Consider the following 19576-nt stretch of genomic DNA (forward strand, 5'->3'; position numbering starts at 1 on the left):
AAAAAAAAAAAAAAAAAAAAAAAAAGTCTTCACACGGCCAAGAAGCTCAACAAACTCTACACGGGATAAAATCAAAGAGATTCACATATAGTCACATTAGAATCACAAGTGTCAAAAGCCAAAAATAAAGATTCTTGAAAGCAACAAGAGAAAAACAACAAATAACCCTCAATAATATTAACAGGTGACATCATCAGATATAATGGAGGCCAGAAGGCAGACAGCAGAAATATTCAAAGTCTGAAATGAAAGACCATCAACAAAGAATCCTATAGCCAGAAAAACTACCATTCAAAACTAAAGAAACTGCAAAGCACAGTGGCTCATGTCTGTAATCCTAGCACTTTGAGAGGCTGAGACAGGAGGACTGCTTGAGCCCAGGAACTTGATATTAGCCTGAGCAACATAGCGAGACTCCATCTCTACAACAATAAATTTTAAAAAAGAGAGAAAAAAAAAAAAAACTAGCTGGTGTGGTGGTGCGCACACGTAGTCCCAACGACTTGGGAGGCTGAGGTGGGAGGATTCCTTGAGCCTGGGAAGACTGAGGTGGCAGTGAGCTATGATTGTGCCATAGCACCCCAGCCTGTGTGACAGAGCAAGACCTTGTCTCAAAAAAAAAAAAAAAAAAAAAAAAAGAAGAAGAAGAAATCAAGGCATTCTCAGGTAAAAACAGAGAGAATGTTCTACTTGTAGACCTGCCCTATAATAAACACAGACACACACACACAAACATATACACACATACACAGAGGGAATTAAAATGGCATACTAAATACATTTAACACAAAAGAAGGCAGTAATGGAGGAACAGAGGAACAAAGGTGACATAAGATCTATATAAAGTACATAGCAAAATGGCAGATGTAAAACCTACCAATTACCTTTAATGGCAATTATAGTAAACATAAATGAATTAAACAGTCCAACTAAAAGACAGAGTTGGGAAAAATTAATTTAAAAATGTGATCCAACTATATCTACATGGTACACACTTTAGATTCAAAGGCACAAATACATTGAAAATAAAATAATGGAAAAACATATACCATGAAAATGGTACCCAAACGAGAACTGGTATGGCTATATTAACATCAGACAACACAGACATTAAGACAAAAATTTTTGTTAGAGACAAAGAAGAATATTTTTATAATGATAAAGGGGTCAATTATGTCTGGAAGACATAATTATAAACATATATGCAACCTAAAAACACAGGCTCAAAATACATAATGCAAAAACTGACAGAATGGAAAGTAACAGTAGACATCTCAATAATAGTTGGAGACCTCGATACACTACTAATGGTCAGAACAAGAAGACAGAAGATCAGCAAAGAAACAAAAAACTTGAGCAATATTATAAACTATCTAGCTCTAATAGACATCTACAGAACACTCCATCTAACAACAGAATACACACGTTTCCTCAAATGCACATAGAAGGAAAAATATGTGCATTCTCTTCTCTAGGATAGATTATATGTTGGGCCATAAAGAAAGTCCCGATAAATTTAAAAGAAGTAAAATCAGAGGGGTGAGGATGGCCAGCTAGAAACAGCTGCAGTTGGAGGCTCCCACAGAGAAGAACCAAAACGGTGAGTGAACCCTGCAGCGGCAACCAAGGTATCTAGGTTCTCTCACTGGGACTGACTAGGTAGTTGGCATGACCCATGGAGAGTGAGGAAAAGCAGGGTGGTGTGATGGCTCACCTGGGAGCCATATGGGGTAAGGGGGCTCCCCACCCCCAGCCAAGGGAGGCAGTGAGGGATCACGCTACCCAGACTGGGAAACCATGCTTTTTCCACAGATCTGTGCAACCCATAGATCAGGAGATCCCATTTGTGAGCTCATGCCACCAGCGCCTTGGATCCCAAGCACACAGCTGTGCAGATTCTCAGTGGCCACTCAGCTGGAGGCTAAGACAACTGAGTTCCCCAGGGGAGGGGTGGCAGCCATCACTGCAGCTGCCTGCTGTCTAAGACAACTGAGCTCCTGAGGGGGAGGGGAGGCCGTCATCACTATGGCTGCCTGCTGCCTAAGACAAATGAGCTCCCCAGGAGAGGGGCAGCAGGCATCACTATGGCTGCCTGCTACCTTATAAGTACCGTGTGCTATTGCGCCACTGGAGCCACTGCCTGCTACCTAAGATGATTGATTCCCTAGGGGAGGGGCAGCAGCCATCACTGTAGCTCCAGTCTGCAGTTTTCCCCCTGCTGGTGCTGGGGAGGCTGGACAGTTTGGACCCAAACTGCCACACTGGTTGTGGCAGACTGCGGCCAGACTGCCACTTTAGGTCAGACCCTGACCCATTCTTCTTCATTGGGTGGGGCCTCCCCGCAGGAATTTCAGCAACTCCAGCCAGGGGTTTAGGGACAGAACTTTGATCTCCCTGGGACTGAGGGGTGGCCATGGTCTCCGTGGATCAGCAGACTTAGTCTTTCCCCCTGCTAGCTCTGAGGAATCCAGGCAGCCCAGACAAGTGGGACTCCCCCTTAGCACAGCACACCCCCTCTACCAAGGGGCAGCCAGAGTGCTTCATTAGGTGGGTCCCAGATCCCGTGCCCCCTGACTGGGTGAGACCCTCCAATAGGGGTTGCCAGACACCTTATATAGGAGCATTCCCACTGGCATCAGGTCAGTGCCTCTCAGGGACAGAGATCTCAGAGGAAGAAGCAGGCAGCTATCTTTGCTGTTCTGCAGTCTCCTTAGGTGACACCTCTGGGTGTGGGAGGGACCCAGGTGAATAGGTTCTGGAGTGAACCCTCAGCAAACCACAGCAGCCCTACAAAAAGGGGCCTGATTATTGAAAGAAAAACAAACAGAAAGCAACAACAACAGCATCAACAAAAAAGTCCCCACAAAAACCCCACCCAAAGATCAGCAGCCTCAAAGACTGAAGCTAGACAAACTCATGAAGATGAGAAAGAATCAGTGAAAAAACACTGAAAACTCAAAAAGGCAGAGTGCCTCTTCTCCTCCAAATGATTGCAATATCTCTCCAGCAAGAGCAAAGAACTGGGCAGAGGCTGAGATGAATGATTTGACACAAGTAGGCTTCAGAAGGTGGGTAATAACAAACTTCGCTGAGCTAAAAGAGCATGTTCTAACTCAATGCAAAGAAGCTAAAAACCATGATAAAACATTACAGGAGCTGTTAACCAGAATAGCCAGTTTAGAGAGGAACATAAATTACCTCATGGAGCTGAAAATACAACATGAGAACTTCATAGTGTAAACACAAGTATCAATAACCGAATAGACCAAGCAGAGAAAAGAATTTCAGAGCTTGAAGACCATCTTGCTGAAATAAGGCAGACAAGATTAGAGAAAAAAAAAAAAATGAAAAGGAATAAACAAAACCTACAAGAATATGTAAAAGACTGAACCTATGACTGATGGGGTACCTGAAAGAGACAGGGAGAACAGAACCAAGTTGAAAAACATACTTCAGGGTATCACCCAGGAGAACTTCCCCAACCTAAAAAGACAGGCCAACATTCAAATTCAGGAAATCCAGAGAACCCCAGTAAGATACTCCACGAGAAGATCAACCCCAAGACACATAATCATCAGATTCTCCAAGGCTGAAATGAAGGAAAAAATGCTAAGGGCAGCCAGAGAGAAAGGCCAGGTTACCTACAAAGGGAACCCCATCAGACTAACAGCAGACCTTTCAGCAGAAACCCTATAAGCCAGAAGAGATGGGGGCCAATATTCAACATTCTTAAAGAAAAGAATTTTCAGCCCAGAGTTTCGTATCTGGCCAAACTAAGCTTCGTAAGTGAAGGAGAAATAAAATCCTTTTCAGACAACCAAATGAGGGGGGAATTTGTCACCACCAGGCCTGCCTTGCAAGAACTCCTGAATGAAGCACTAAATATGGAAGGAAAACCATTACTAGTCACTGCAAAAAAAAGTACAAAGGCCAATGACATTATGAAGCAACTACATCAACAAGTGTGCAAAATAATCAGCTAGCATCATAACAGAATCAAATTCACACATAACAATATTAACTGTAAATGTAAACAGGCTAAATGCCCCCAATTAAAAGACACAGAATGGCAAACTGTATAAAGAGTCAAGACCCATTGGTGTGCTGTATTCAAGTGTGCCACTTATTATTTTGAGATATGTTCCATCAATACCTAGTTGATTGAGAGTTTTTATCATGAAAGGATGTTGAATTTTATCAAAGGTCTTTTCTGCATCTATTGAGATAATCATGTTGTTTTTATCTTTTGCTCTGTTTATGTGCTGAATTACCTTTATTGATTTGCATATGTTGAATCAGCCTTGCATCCCAGGGATGAAGCCAACTTGATCATGGTAGATAAGCTATTTGATGTGCTGCTGGATTTGGTTTGCCAATATTTTATGGAGGACTTTTGCACCAATGTTCATCAGGGATACTGGCCTGATGTTTTCTTTTTCTTACTGTATCTCTACCAGGTTTTGGTATCAGGATGATGCTGGCCTCATAAAATGAGTTAGGGAGAAGTCCATCCTTTTCAATTGTTTGGAATAATTTCAGAAGAAATGGTACCAGCTCCTCTTTGTACCTCTGGTAGAATTCAGCTGTGAATCCATCTGGTCCTGGGCTTTTTTGGTTAGCAGGCTATTTATTACTGCCTCAATTTCAGAGCTTGTTGTTGGTCTGTTCAGGGATTCAACTTCTTCCTGGTTTAGTCTTGGGAGGCTGTACCTGTCCAGGAATTTATCCATTTCTTCTAGATTTTCTAATTTACATGCCTGAAGGTGTTTTTAGTATTCTCTGATGGTTGTATTTCTGTAGGAACAGTGGTGATATCCCCTTTATCATTTTTATTGTGTCTATTTGATTCTTCTCTCTTTTCTTCTTTATTAATCTAGCTAGCAATCCACTTATGTTACTAATTTTTTCAAAAAGCCAGCTCCTGGATTCACTGATTTTTTTTGAAGGCTTTTTCATGTCACTCTCTCCTTTAGTTCTGCTCTCATCTTGGTTATTTCTTGTCTTCTGCTAGCTTTTGGTTTGTTTGCTCTTGGTTCTCTAGTTCTTTAGTTGTGATATTAGAAAGGTTTATTTGAGATCTTTCTAACTTTTTGATGTGGGCATTTAGTGCTATAAATTTCCCTCTTTAAACTTTTTTAGTTGCATCCCAGAGATTCTGGTACATTATCTCTTTGTTCCCATTGGTTTCAAATACCTTCTTGATTTTGGTTTTAAATAACCTGATTTCTGCCTTACTTTCTAACCCTATTTTTAAATTTTGTTTGCACTTTGGTGTTACATCTATGAAACCATGGCTTAACACAACAAGATATACTACTATGTTTTCTTCCAACAGTTTCATAGTTTTAGCTCTTACATTTAGGTCTAAAATCCATTCCAAGTTAATTAATTTTGTATGTAGTATAAGGTAGAGGTGCAATATCATTCTTTTACATGTGGACTTTTTTTTTTTTTTTTGAGACAGAGTCTTGCTCTATCCCCCAGGCTGGAGTGCAGTAGTATGATCTCGCCTCACTGCAACCTCTGCCTCCTGGATTCAAGCGATTCTCATGCCTCAGCCTCCTGAGTAGCTGGGATTACAGGTGCCTGCCACCATGCCTGGCTAATTTTTAAATTTTTAGTAAAGATGGGGTTTCCCCATATTGGCTAGGGTGGTCTCAAACTCCTGACCTCAGGTGATCTGCCTGCCTCAGCCTCCCAAAGTGCTGGGATTACAGGCGTGAGCCACTGCACCTGGCCCTACACGTGGATATTAAGTTGTCCCAAAACCATTTGTTGAAAAGACACTTCTTTCCTTACAGAATTACCTTGGCATTATTATAAAAAATCAATTTACTTTGGGAGGTCAAGGCGGGCAGATCATGAGGTCAGGAGATCAAGACCTTCCAGGCTAACATGGTGAAACCTCGTCTCTACTAAAAATATAAAAACATAGGCGGCCAGGCGCGGTGGCAGGCACCTGTAATCTCAGTACTTTGGGAGGCCGAGGCGAGTGGATCACGAGGTCAGGAGATCAAGACCATCCTGGTTAACACAGTGAAATCCCGTCTCTACTAAAAATATAAAAAAATGAGCCAGGTATGGTGGCGGGCGCCTGTAGTCCCAGGTACTTGGGAGGCTGGGGGAGGAGAATGGCATCAACCCAGGAGGCGGAGCTTGCAGTGAGCCGAGATGGCACCACTGCACTTCAGCTTGGGTGACAGAGTGAGACTCTGTCTCAAAAAAAAAAAAAATCAATTTAAATAAGAGTTTATTTTTGGACTCTTCAGTTTTGTTGATCTATGTATCTATCTTTATGTCAGTACAAATCTTGATTACTGTTACTTTGCAGTAAGTTTTGAAAATGGGAAGTGTGAATCTTTCAATTTTGTTCTTTTTCCAGATTGTTTTGGCTGAGTCCCCAATATTTCCACATGAATTGAAGGCTCAGACTGTCAATCTCTGCAAAAATAAAGCTGGAACTTCTTTTTTATTCATTTTGATGATATTGTAACTGGAATTTTAATCTTAATTTCATTTTTTGGATCATTTATTGCTAGTGTATAGAACTATAGAGTTTTGGATATTGATCTTATGTCCTGAAATCTTGAACTTGCTTGTAACTTTTGATAATTTTCTTGTAGATGCCTTAGAATTTTCTGTACATAAAATCAAGTTAGCTTGAGCAACATAGTGAGACTCCATCTCTTAAAAAAATTTAAAAAGTTAGCCAGGCATGATTGTGAGTGCCTGTAGTTCCAGCTACTTGGGAGGCTGCGGCAGGAGGATCACTTGAGCCCAGGAATTTGAGGCTGCAGTGAGCTATGATCATGCCACTGTACTCCAGCCTGGATGACAGAATGAGACATCATCTCCTAAAAAAAAGAATCAGGTCATCTGTGAATAGAGATAGTTTCACTTCTTCCTTTCTAACCTGAAGGTTACTTCCCACCCCACAATGCCTTATTGCCCCAGCTAGACTCTCCAGTATAATACATAAAAATGGCTAGAGCACACATCTTGCCCTTGTTCCTGATCTTAGGGGAAATAAATTAATCTTTTGTTATGAAGTATGATGTTAGGTGTGTGTTTTTCGTAGATGCCCTTTATAAGGTTGAAGAAGTTTGCCTCTATTTTTAGTTTGTTCAGTGATTTTATTACAAAACAAATATCAAAATTGTTGGCACATTTTTTTAGTGCTTTTTCTACATTTGCTCTGGTTTGGATATGTCCCCTCCAAACCTCATGTTGAAATCTCATCCCCAATGTTGGAGATAGAACATAATGGGAGGTGTTTGGGCCATGGGGTGGATCCATCAAGAATAGATAAATCCCTTCCCTTGGGGGAAAAGTGAGCTCTCACTCTATTAGTTCCCATGACAGCTGGTTGTTAAAGAGAGTCTGGCACCTTCCCCCTCTTTCTTGCTTTCTCTCTCACCATGATATCTCTGCACACACTGGCTCCCCTTCACCTTCTGCCATGAGTGGAAGCAGCCTGAGGCCTTCGCCAGAGATCCAGTCTTAAACTTTTTCAGACATTAGAATTGTAAGCCAAACAAACCAGTTTTCTTTATAAACTAATCAGCCTCAGGTATTCCTTTATAGAAACACAAAATGGACTAAGACAACATTCACTGAGACAATCATGTGGTTTTGTCCTTTATACCATTTAAGGGTGTATTACACTTATTTTCTTATTAAAAATTTTATTTTAATCGACAAATAATAATTGTATATAATTATTAAACACAATCTGATGTGTCAATACATGTATACATTGTGGAATGAACAAATTGGGCTAATTAGCATATCTATCACCTCAGATATTTCTTTTTTTGTGGTGAGAACACTGAAAATACTCTTTTAGCTATTTTGAAATACACAATCCATTATTAACTATTGTTGTCATGCTGTGCAACAGAACACCTGAACTGAAACTTTGTACCCATTGACCAACGTCTCCCCTTTCTCTATCTACTGCCCCCACCCCCAGCCTCTGGTAACCATCATTCTACTACCTACTTTTCGAGTTCAATTTTATTTTATTTTATTTTTTTGAGATAGAGTCTCGCTCTTTCACCCAGGCTGGAGTGCAGTGGCGCGATCTTGGCTCACTGCAAGCTCCGCCTCCTGGGTTCATGCCATTCTCCTGCCTCAGCCTCCAGGAGTAGCTGGGACTACAGGTACCTGCCACCACACCTGGCTAATTTTTTTGTATTTTTAGTAGAGACGGGGTTTCACCATGTTAGCCAGGATGGTCTCGGTCTCCTGACCTCTTGATTCGCCTGCCTAGGCCTCCCAAAGTGCTGGGATTACAGGGGTGAGCTACCATGCCCAGCCTCAAGTTCAATGTTTTTAGATTCTACACATAAGTGAGATCATATGATTATTTGTCTGTGCCTGGTTTACTTCACTTAACATAATGTCCTCCAGGTTCATCCATGTTGCTGGAAATGACAAAATTTCCTACTTCTTCTAAGGCTGAATAGTATTCCCTGTGTATATATACCACATGTTAAAAATCTACTCATCTGCTGATAGACACTTAGGTTTTTTCCATGTCTCTGTTATTGTGAATAACATTACGATGAACATGGGAGTGTACATATCTCTTTGACATACTGATTTTAATTCCTTTGGGTATATACCACCCAGAAGTGGAATTGTTGGATTATATGGTAATTCTATTTTTAGTTTTTTTGAGAAAACTTCATACTGTTTTCTAAAATGGCTGTATTTACAATATCACTAACAGTGTACAAGAGTTCCCTTTTCTCTACATCCTCACCAATACTTATCTTTCATCTTTTTGACTATAGCTTATCTAACAAATGTGATGTGATATGTCACTGTGGTTTTACTTTGTGTTTTCTGATGATTAGAAATGTGGAGCATTTTTTCATATATCTGATGTCTTCTTTGAAGAAATGTCTACTCAAGTCCTTTGCCCATTTTAAAAATAGGGTTATTTGTAGTCTTGTTATTGAGTAGCTTGAGGTTCCTTGTGTATTTTGGATATTAGTCCCTTATCTGACATGTAATTTGCAAATATTTTCTGCCAATCTGTAGGTTTTCTCTTCATTCTATTGTTTTCCTTACTGTGAAGAAGCTTTTTAGTTTGATGCAATCCCATTTTCTATTTTTATTTTCATTGCCAGTGCTTTAGGGATCATATCCAAGAAAGCCCTGCCTAGATCAACATCATGTGTTTTCTCCTATGTTTTCTTCTAGTAGCTTTATCATTTCAGGTCTTCAATCCATTTTCAGCTGATTCTTGTATAGGGAGGTGAGGTAAAGGTCTACTTTCATTCTTCTATATGTGGTTTATCCAATTTTCCTAACATCACTTATTGATGAGACTCTCCTTTCTTCATTGTGTGTTCTTGCCACCTTGGTCAAAAATCAGTTAATGGTAGATGTGTGAGTTTATTTCTGGGTTCACTATCCTATTCTATTGGTCAATGTGTCTGTTTTTGTGCCAGTACCATGGTGTTTTGATCGCTATAGTTTTGTAATATGCTTTGAAATATGGTAGTGTGATACCTCCATCTTTGTTCTTTTTGTTCAAGCTTGCTTTGGCTATTTGGGGTCTTTTTTGATCCATACACGTTTTAGGATTTTTAAAAAATTTCTGTGAGGAATGACATTGGAATTTTGATGGAGATTGTATTGAATCTGTAGATTGCTTTAGGGAGTATAAACATCTTAACAATATTAATCCTTCTAATCCATAAACATGAGATATCTGTCAATTTATTTGCATAATCTTTAATTTCCTTAATCAATATTTTATAGTTTTCAGTAAACATGTAGATCTTTAATTTCCTTGGTTTTGTACCCCTAAAACTTGGTCAACATGGTAAAACCCCATCTCTACCAAAAAATACAAAAAAATTAGCTGGGCGTGGTGGCATGCACCTGTAATCCCAGCTACTCAGCAGGCTGAGGTGGGAGAATCCCTAGAACCTGGGAGGTGGAGGTTGCACTGAGCCAAGATTGTGCCACTGCACTCCCGTCTGGGAGACAGAGGGAGGCCCTGTCTAAAAAAAAAAATTTTTTTTTTAACTCCTAAGTATTTTGTTTTTTAAAAATACCACTGTAAATGGGATGGTTTTTGTAAATTCTTCTTTAACTTTTATTTTTGTAGAGAGGAGGTCTGACTATGTTGCCCAGGCTGGTCTCAAACTCCTAGGCTCAAGTGATCCTCCCATCTCAGCCTCCCAAAGTGCTGGTATTACAAGTGTGAGCCACCATACCTGGCTTGTTTTCATAATTTCTTTTTTAGACAGTTTGTTGTTATTGTATAGAAACACAACTAATTAGGTGTTGTCTCCTGCAACTTTACTGAATCTGTTTTCCAGTTCTAACAGGTTTTTCTGTAGTCATTGAAATTTTCTACATATAGGACCATGTCAATGGCAAACAGACAATTTTACTCCATCATTTCCTATTTGGATGCCTTTTCTTTCTTTCTCTTGCCTAACTGCTCTGGCTAGGACTTCTAGTATTGTGTTGAACAGAAGTAGTCAGAGTGGACATCCTTGTCTTGTTCCTGATCTTTAAAAAAACTGCTTTCAGTTTTTCATTGTTGAGTGTGAAGTTAACTATGGGCTTATCATATATGATATTTATTGTTTTGAAGAACATTCTTTCTTTTTTTTTTTTTTTTGAGGCGGAGTCTTGCTCTGTCGCCCAGGCTGGAGTGCAGTGGCCGGATCTCAGCTCACTGCAAGCTCCGCCTCCCGGGTTCCCGCCGTTCTCCTGCCTCAGCCTCCCAAGTAGCTGGGACTACAGGCGCCCACCACCTCGCCCGGCTAGTTTTTTGTATTTTAGTAGAGACGGGGTTTCACTGTGTTCGCCAGGATGGTCTCGATCTCCTGACCTTGTGATCCGCCCGTCTCGGCCTCCCAAAGTGCTGGGATTACAGGTTTGAGCCACCGCGCCCGGCCAGAACATTCTTTCTACATGTAATTTGTTGGGAATTTTAAAATCATGAAATGAAGAATTCTTTTTTTTTTATTTTTATTTTTAGGCGGAGTCTTGCTCTGTCGCCCAGACTGGAGTGCAGTGGCGCAATCTCGGCTCACTGCAAGCTCTGCCTCCCGGGTTCACGCCATTCTCCTGCCTCAGCCTCCCGAGTAGCTGGGACTACAGGCGCCCGCCACCTCGCCCGGCTAGTTTTTTGTATTTTAGTAGAGACGGGGTTTCACCATGTTAGCCAGGATGGTCTCGATCTCCTGACCTCGTGATCCGCCCGTCTCGGCCTCCCAAAGTGCTGGGATTACAGGCTTGAGCCACTGCGCCCAGCCGAAATGAAGAATTCTTTATATGCTTTGCCTGCATTTATTGAGATGATCATGTTTTTTTTCCTTCATTCTGTTAATATGGTGAATCACATTTATTGATTTGTGTATGTTGAACCAACCTTGTATTCCAGCGATAAATCCCACTTGATCATGGTGAATAATCCTTTTAACGTACTGTTGAATACAGTTTGCTAGTCCTTTGTTGAAGACTTTTGCATCTATATTAATCCATGTTACTGACTTACAGCTTCCTTTTCTTGTAGTGTCTTTGTCCAGCTTTAGTATAAGGGTAATGCTAGCCCCATGAAATGAGTTTGGAAATACTCCCTCCTTTTCAATTTTTAAGAAAAGTTTGGGAAGGATTATTATTAGTTTGTCTTTAAATGTTTGGCAGAATTCAACTGTGAAGCCATCTAGTCCTGGGCTTTTCTCTGATGGGAGACTCTTAATTACTGATTCAAGCTCTTTACTAGCTATTAGTCTGTTCAGATTTCCAATCTCTTCATTATTAAGTCTTAGTAGATATATGTTTCTAGGAATTTATCATTTTCTCCTAGCTTGTCCAATCTGTAGGGATATAATTATTTGTACCCGTCTCTTATGATCCTTTATATTTGTGTTGTCAGTTGTAATGTCTTCTCTCTTTCATTTCTGACTTGAGTCTTCTCTCTTCTTCTATTCTAGCTAAAAGTGTCGATTTTGTTTTCTCAGAAAATAAACAAGTTTAGTTGATTTTTCTTTTTTCTTTTTTTTTTAGTCTCCATTTCATTTACTTCTACTCTGATATTTCTTATTTCTTTCCTTCTGTTAACTTTGGGGTTAGTTTTTTCTTATTTTACTAGTTCCTTGAGGTGTGACACTGCGTTGAGATCTTTCTTCTTATTTGATGTAGGGATTTATTGCTATAAACTTTCCTTCCAGAGCTGCTTTTGCTGCATTCTGTAAGATTTGATATGTTTCCATTTTTATCTCTAGATATTTATTATTTTTGTTATTTTTATTTATTTTTTTTGAGATGGAGTTTCACTCTTGTTGCCCAGGCTGGAGTGCAGTGGTGCAACCTTGGCTCACTGCAACCTCCGCCTCCCGGGTTCAAGCAATTCTCTGCCTCAGCCTCCCAAGTACCTGGGATTACACGTGCCCGCCGCCACACCTGGCTAATTTTTGTATTTTTAGTAGAGACAGGGTTTCACATCTTGGCCAGGCTGGTCTTGAACTCCTGACCTTGTGATTCACCTGCCTTGGCCTCCCACAGTGCTGGGATTACAGGCATGAGCCACCGCACCCAGCCTATTGTCTCTTTTTATAACTTTTGACCTAAAGTCAACTTTGTCTGAAATAGTATAGCTACCTCTGCTCTTTTTGTTTCCATTTGCATGAAATGTCTTTTTTCATCCCTTCACTTTCAGTGTATGAACGTCCTTTAAGGTGAAGTGAGGCTATTGTAGGCAGCATATAGTTGGGTCTTTAAAAAAAATCGATTCAGGAACTCTACATCTTTTGATTGGAGAATTTAATTGATTTACATCCAAAGTAATTACCGATAGGCAAGGACTTATTTACAAGTGCTGTTTTAATTGTTTTCTGGTTGTTTGTAGATCCTTTGTTCTTTTCTTCCTGTATTGCTTTCTTCCTTTGTGGCTGGATGGCTGTCTAGTGGTATGTTTTGATGCTTTTATCTTCTGCATATTCATTACAGGCTTTTGCTTAGTGGTTACTCAGTGGCTTACATAAAACATCTTATACTTACAACTTGCTACTTTAGGCTGATAACAACATTGATTGCATAAAGAAACTCTATACTTTAATTCCCCTCCTCCTACCCTCTACCTTCAAATAGGCCCTAGTGTCTGTTGTTCCCTTCTTTGTGTCCATGTATAGCTCCCACTTATAAGTGAGAACATGCAGCATTTGGTTTTCTGTTCTTGCATTAGTTTTCTTAGGATAATGGCCTCTAGCTCTATCCGTGTTGCTGAAAAAGACATAATCTCATTCTTTTTCATGGCTGTGTAGAATTCCACAGTATATACATTCTTTTTTTAAATAACCTAGAGCTGTTTCTCTATTTTGTCACTCCCGTCCTAAGTCATTTGTACTCAAGTCTCTCATCTGTCTTCCCCCAGGCTATTCCCTTTCCTCTCTTTACTTCCTCAACCCATTTAAATACACACACATGCACGTGCGTACACACACACACACACACACACACACACACACCCTCCTGGGCTAGGCCGTTTCAGCTTAGGAAATAAAAAATAAAATCTGTTGGCTTATGAGTAGCCTTTACCTGCAGCCAGAGAGGCATACTGCTATCAAGGAAGTCAGTCTTTCATGCTCTCAGTTTCTTTCTTCAGGACCATTTCCTCTAGTCCTTTTCTTTCAAACTCATTTTCAGGAAAACTAGGCCATTAGTCATTTACTCCCTCATTCTAAGTGAGTTTTTGTCACTTGTTACTCTGAGTAAAAGGTATTTAAAAGTCTTTATGTTAATTTTTTTCTTTCTTTTATTTTAGGTTCAGGGGTACATGTACAGGTTTGTTATACAGGTAAACTGAGCATCATGGAGGTCTGGTGTCCAGATTATTATATTGCCCCAACAATAAGCATAGTACCTGATAGGTAGTTTTTTGATCCTTACCCTCCTCCCACCCTCCACTCTTAGTTAGGCCCTGATGTCTGTTGTTCTCTTAATTTTTTTTTTCTTCTTGAGACGGAGTCTCACTCTGTCACCTAGGCTGGAGTGCAGTGCTACTATCTTGGCTCACTGCAACCTCTGCCTTCTAGGTTCAAGTGATTCTCCTGCCTCAGCCTCCTGAGTAGCTGGGATTACAGGCATGTGCCACCACGCCTGGCTCATTTTTGTATTTTTAGTAGAGATGGAGTTTCACCATGTTGACCAGGCTCATCTCGAACTCCTTCCTGACCACAAATGATCCACCTGCATCAGCCTCCCAAAGTGCTGGGATTACAGGCATGAGCCACTGAGCCTACCTGTTGTTCTCTTCTTATGTCCAGGAGTACTCAATGTTTAGCTTCCACTTACAAGTGAGAACATGTGGTATTTGGTTTTCAGTGTTAGTTCACTTAGGACAATGACCTCTAGCTCCATCCATGTTGTTGCAAAGGACATGATCTTGTTCTTCTAAAATGGCTGTGCGGTATTCCAACGTGTATATGTACCACACTTTCTTTATCTAGTCTACCACTGATGGGCATTTAGGTTGATTCCATGTCTTTGCTATTGTGAATAGTCCTGTGATGAACACATACATGTGCACGTGTCTTTATGGTAGAATTATTTCTTTCCTTTGGGTATATATCCAGTAATGGGATTGCTGGGTTGAATGATAGTTCTTTTTTAAGTTGAGAAATCACAAAACTGCTTTTCATAATGGCTGAACTAATTTACGTTCCCACCAGCAGTGTATAAGTGTTCCCTCTTCTCTGCAACCTCACCAGCATTTGTTATTTTTTGACTTTCAATTTTTTAATTTTACTTTTTACTATTTTGAGACAGGGTCTTGTCCTGTCACCCAGCTGGGAGAACTGTGGTATAATCAGTTCGCTGCAGCCTTGATCTCCTGGACCCAAGTGATCTTCTTACCTCAGCCTCCCAAACAGCTCGGACCACAGGCACATGTCACCTTGTCTAGGTAATTTTTATTTTTATTTTTGTCAAGATGGGGTCTTGCTATGTTGCCCAGGCTGGTCTTGAACTCCTGGGCTCAATTGATCTTGCTGCCTCAGCCTCCCAATTTTTTTTTGACTTTTTAATAACAGCTATTCTGAGTGGTCTCACATAGTATCTTGCTGTGGTTTTCATTTGTATTTCTCCAGTGATTAGTGATGCTGAATTTTTTCATGTGCTTGTTTGCTGTATGTCCTCTTTTGAAAAGTGTCTGTTCATGTCTGTTACCCACTTTTTAACAGGGTTGTTTTTTTTTTTTGCTTGTGAATTTAAGTTCCTTACAGATTCTGGTTATCAGAGCTTCGTCAGATGCATAGTTTGCAAATATTTTCTCCCATTCTGTGGCTTGCCTGTTTATTCTGTGGAGAGTTTTTCTGTACAGAAGCTTTTTAATTAGATCACATTAATCAATTTTGCTTTTGTTGCAAATTGCTTTTGGTGTCTTTGTCATGAAATCTTTGTCAGGGCCTATGTCCAGGTAGTTCTTTTAAAGTTATTTGAAAATCTTCCAGAGTTTTTATAGTTTTAGGTTTTACATTTAAGTCTTTAATGCATTTTGAGTTAATTTTTGTATATGGTGTAAGGAAGGGGTCCAGTTTCAATCTGCATATGGCCAGCCAGTTATCCCAGCACCATTTATTGAACAGGGAGTCTTTTCCCCATTGCTTGTTTTTGTCAACTTTGTTGTAAATGAAATTGTTGTAGGTATGCAGCTTTATTTCTGGGCTCTGTATTCTGTTCCTTTGGTTTATGTGTCTGTTTTTTTGTATCTGTACCATGATGTTTTTGATACTGTAGCCTTGTAGTATATAGTTTGAAGTCAGGTAATGTCACACCTCCAGCTTTGTTCTTTTTGCTTAGGACTGCTTTGGCTATTCAGGCTTTTAAAAAAATTCTGTATCAATTAAATTTTTTTTTTTAGTTCTGTGAGAAATGTCATTGGTAGTTTAATAAGAATAGCAATGAATCTGTAAATTGCTTTGAGTTGTAAGGTCATTTTAACAATATCGATTCTTCATTTCCTATCCATGAACATGGCATGTTTTTCCATTTGCATTTCTGGGATAAATCCTACTTGATCATGGTATATAATCCTTTTACTTTACTATGTTGGTGGATTCAGTTTGCTAGTATTTTGCTGGAGATTTTTGTGTTTATATTCATAAGGGGTATTGGTCTGTAGTTTGCTTTTCTTGTGATGTCTTTGTCCAGTTTTCTTATCACAGTATTTATTAATGACCTCATAAATTGAGTAGGTAAATGTTCTCTCCTCTTCTATTTTTTGGGATAGTTTGCAAAGGACTGATATTAATTCTTATTTTAAAATTTGGTAGAATTCACCAATTAAGGCATCTGGTCCTGGGCTTTTCTTTGTGGAAGTTTGTTTGTTTGTTTGTTTTTTTTTTGAGACAGAGTTTCGCTCTTGTTGCCCAGGCTGGAGTGCAATGGCACGATCTTGGCTCACTGCAACCTCTGCCTCCCAGGTTCAGGTGGTTCTCCCACCTCATCCTCCCGAGTAGCTGGGATTACAGGTGTGCACCACCACACCCGTCTAACTTTGTACTTTTAGTAGAGACAGGGTTTCTCTATATTGGTCAGGTCAGGCTGGTCTCAAACTTCCACCCTCAGGTGATCTGCCTCTGCCCACCTCGGCCTCCCAAAGTGTTGGGATTACAGGCGAGAGCCACTGTGCCTGGCTGGAAGTCTTAAATTATTAACTTGATATCACTATTTGTGATGAGTCTTTTTAAGATGGATATAATCAGAAGCATTAAATTATACACTTGTGAAAAGTATGAATTTTACGGTATAATTGTATCTCAATAATACTGTCATAAAAAAAGAAAACACATACAAAGTTCCATATTCAGTGTGGTGGACAGAACATGTTCCCTTACCACGGCCTCTCCTCAAATCCTCTAAAATAATAGCTAAGAAAGAGAAATGCACAGACCCACACAAAGAAAAGAAGAGGGGAGAAGATGGTAAGCAAATGAGGTCAACAAATACTGAAAACTTGAAAAAGAAGAAACTGGTAACTGACTTAACAGACCTGGGAATACCAAGAGCCAAGGGCCTTCGGGGATGAGAAGAAGCAGCAGCAAGGCACACAAACTGAAGCACCACTAGGCACCTCCCGTAATCTAAGGTATGAGGGCTAAGAATAGGAAGATTAAAGTTTAACATCCCCTCTGCTATCTCATGTCACTAGCTAATAAGTCTTTCCCTGCCCTGCCAGAGTACTGAGGGCTGTTTTCTGGAGGAGGTGATCACTGAGGGTCTTCAAGGATACATTAACAGCTGAGGACTGAGGTGCCAAAATGAAAATAGGCATTTAAAGAAACTTTACCTGCTGAACTGGAAGACTCACAGCCCCTTTTTGCTATGTGGTTCCTAAAATATTGGTAGATTACTCTATTTCCAGAATGCAGAAAATGAAATACACAGAGGTTCCTCTTCAAAGGAACTTTCCTCCCAGTCTAATTAAGGATAGTAACCTCTCTTAGAAGCAAAGTTTACTCAAAGACCAGTGCTAATATTCTTAAATTCTGCTAGCTGTAATAAAGAAATCAATATACTCTGTTCTCAGCTTTCACATTTTAGCCTAGATATTTGCCCTGGCATGCCTGAACCAATCCAAGCAAGCATTAGGTCATAGCCTATTCGTCTCCCTTATTTGGAAGTGTTTTTGCCTCTCTCAGCATTCCACAAGTTACTTCCTCTCTTCCTTTGTTCTCCTCTACCTTTGCCTCTTTTGGGAAGTTCTAAGTTGCTAGCCAATCAGGTCAAGTATAGAATGTGAGATACCGTTCCAGCCAATGGAAACCAGACACAGCAGTAGGGTGGATGGGTCAGGTTATAGATGACCCTGTCTCCTTTGTTTGTGTGTGCTCTTGTGGCTGGACTGCTGGCGAGTGCACCCTTTCTGCAGAAAGTAAACTAGCCTTGCTGAGGAATCCTTTGTCTCAGTGTTGATCTTTTGTGACACTGAACTCCTGTGCCCAACACAGAAGTGGAAGACTCCCCTCTGGGGAATGAACAAGTCCAAGTCCTGCAGATATAGGAATTAGGGAATGCTCTGACCAAAAGGGCAGATCCTCTTTGGCCATCTACAGGGGAGCCTGCTAGAGAAAGCCCTGTCTATACATAGAGTTTGTAATCAGCACTAAAGGACTTCACTTTTAGATACACACTATCATCCAGGAGTCTCTACAGGAAAGTCTGTAGGAGGAGAGTCTCCAACACAAAAGATAGATACTGAAATAAATAAAAGCAGTAGGGGAGAAAATCTCTAGGAAAAAAAAGTGACCTGACATCTGATAAATTTGACTATAAGGCAAGCTGGAAGAAGAGATATGTTAGAAAGATGATAGTGGCTGGGCGCGGTGGCTCAAGCCTGTAATCCCAGCACTTTGGGAGGCCGAGACGGGCGGATCACGAGGTCAGAAGATCGAGACCATCCTGGCTAACACGGTGAAATCCCGTCTCTACTAAAAAAAAAAAAATACAAAAAACTAGCTGGGCGAGGTGGCGGGCGCCTGTAGTCCCAGCTACTCGGGAGGCTGAGGCAGGAGAATGGCGTACACCCGGGAGGCGGAGCTTGCAGTGAGCTGAGATCCGGCCACTGCACTCCAGCCTGGGCGACAGAGCGAGACTCCGTCTCAAAAAAAAAAAAAAAAAAAAAAAAAAAAAAAAAAAAAAAAAAAAAAGATGATAGCAAGAGTGGGAAATCCTCACCAGATTTGAAGACCAAAACAAAACATAAGCAAATAAAAAAAAAGAGGCAATTAATTTTTATAAAAACAATAAGTTTGACAACAAGCTTGTCTAACCCACATGGCCCATGGGGCACATGCAGCCCAGGATGGCTTTGAATGCAGCCCAAAACAGATTTGTAAACTTTCTTAAAATATTTATATATATGTGTGTGTGTGTGTGTGCGCACATGTATATATATATTTGTTTTTAGCTCATCAGCTATCATTAGTGTTAGTGTATTTAATGTGTGGCCCAAGACAATTCTTCTTCCAATGTGGCCTAGGGAAGCCAAAAGACTGGACATCACTGCTCTATAAGAAAAGAAACATAATCCCAGGACAGTCTTGGCTCACCACAGTACTTATTTAGCTGTAATAAAGAAAAGATAAACAATATAATCAATGCAAACAAAAATATATGAAAACTACATTGGGAGAATGGGAGAAAGGATGTGTGTGAGAGAGGAATGATTCTGGAGAATCATCTTCATTTTCCATAAAAAGGGAAAAACAGATAATAACTAATAGCTAAAAATAGTAGTAGAAGCTTCCTGAAGAATAGCAAACGAATTGAAAGTGGCTGCCTTTGTGGAGCAGGGACTGGACATGAGTCAGGCTGAGCCAGGAAACCACTATATTTTTTAAAAAAATTATTCCTGGGCTCAATCAATCCTCTCACTTTAGCCTCAAGAGTAGCTAGGACTACTAGCTAAAAAGAAACCAGGTGTTTTATATTATGAACTTTGTAGTACACTTTGGCTTTTTAAATTATGTATAGCAATCTGTGATAAAAATAAGCCCTTCAGTGTTCCAGACCCAGAGTCTGGCAGCAAATGAGCAGTGCA

The 19576-nt window shown here is 40.2% G+C and overlaps 1 protein-coding gene across 1 annotated transcript in view; it reads right to left on the bottom strand.

Annotated features, from left to right (window-relative positions):
* Positions 1-19576, bottom strand: part of DOCK3 (dedicator of cytokinesis 3) — a 404390-nt gene that overhangs the window by 78053 nt on the left and 306761 nt on the right. The gene's annotated exons all lie outside the window — the stretch shown is intronic.

This window comes from Rhinopithecus bieti, unplaced genomic scaffold (assembly GCF_001698545.2).
Source record: "Rhinopithecus bieti isolate Rb0 unplaced genomic scaffold, ASM169854v2 scaffold_43, whole genome shotgun sequence".
Taxonomy (NCBI): domain Eukaryota; kingdom Metazoa; phylum Chordata; class Mammalia; order Primates; family Cercopithecidae; genus Rhinopithecus; species Rhinopithecus bieti.